The sequence below is a fragment of the Vicugna pacos genome, chromosome 30, assembly GCF_048564905.1.
Source record: "Vicugna pacos chromosome 30, VicPac4, whole genome shotgun sequence".
Lineage (NCBI taxonomy): Eukaryota > Metazoa > Chordata > Mammalia > Artiodactyla > Camelidae > Vicugna > Vicugna pacos.
In genome coordinates, this window is record NC_133016.1 from 7,677,305 (window position 1) to 7,677,722 (window position 418).

The window sequence follows — 418 nt, forward strand, 5'->3', positions numbered from 1 at the left end:
ATACTTACCTGGCAGGGGAGATACCATGATCAGGAAGGTGGTTTTCCCAGGGCGAGGCTTATCCATTGCACTCCGGATGTGCTGACCCCTGTGATTTCCCCAAATGTGGGAAACTCGACTGCATAATTTGTGGTAGTGGGGGACTGCGTTCGTGCTCTTCCCTAAAAAAAAAATTAAAAAAATTTAAAAAAAAAGCGGACATATTAGAGCCACATTAGAGAGATAAATGTAGGAAATGAGTATGTGACTTCTTACATATCCAATTATGTCTATCTTAAACATCTATGTATCCATCCATCCGTCCATCCATCCATCCATCTGTACATCCATCTATCCATCCATCCATCCATCCATCCATCCATCTGTACATCCATCTATCCATCCATCCATTCATCCATCCATTTATCCATATATCTGT

At 41.4% G+C, this 418-nt stretch overlaps 1 non-coding gene across 1 annotated transcript; it reads left to right on the forward strand.

The window, feature by feature from the left end:
* On the forward strand, positions 1-164 carry LOC116278874 (U1 spliceosomal RNA). The gene has a single exon (XR_004188212.2). It is a non-coding gene; the product is annotated as a U1 spliceosomal RNA (small nuclear RNA).
* Positions 165-418: the final 254 nt, after the last annotated feature.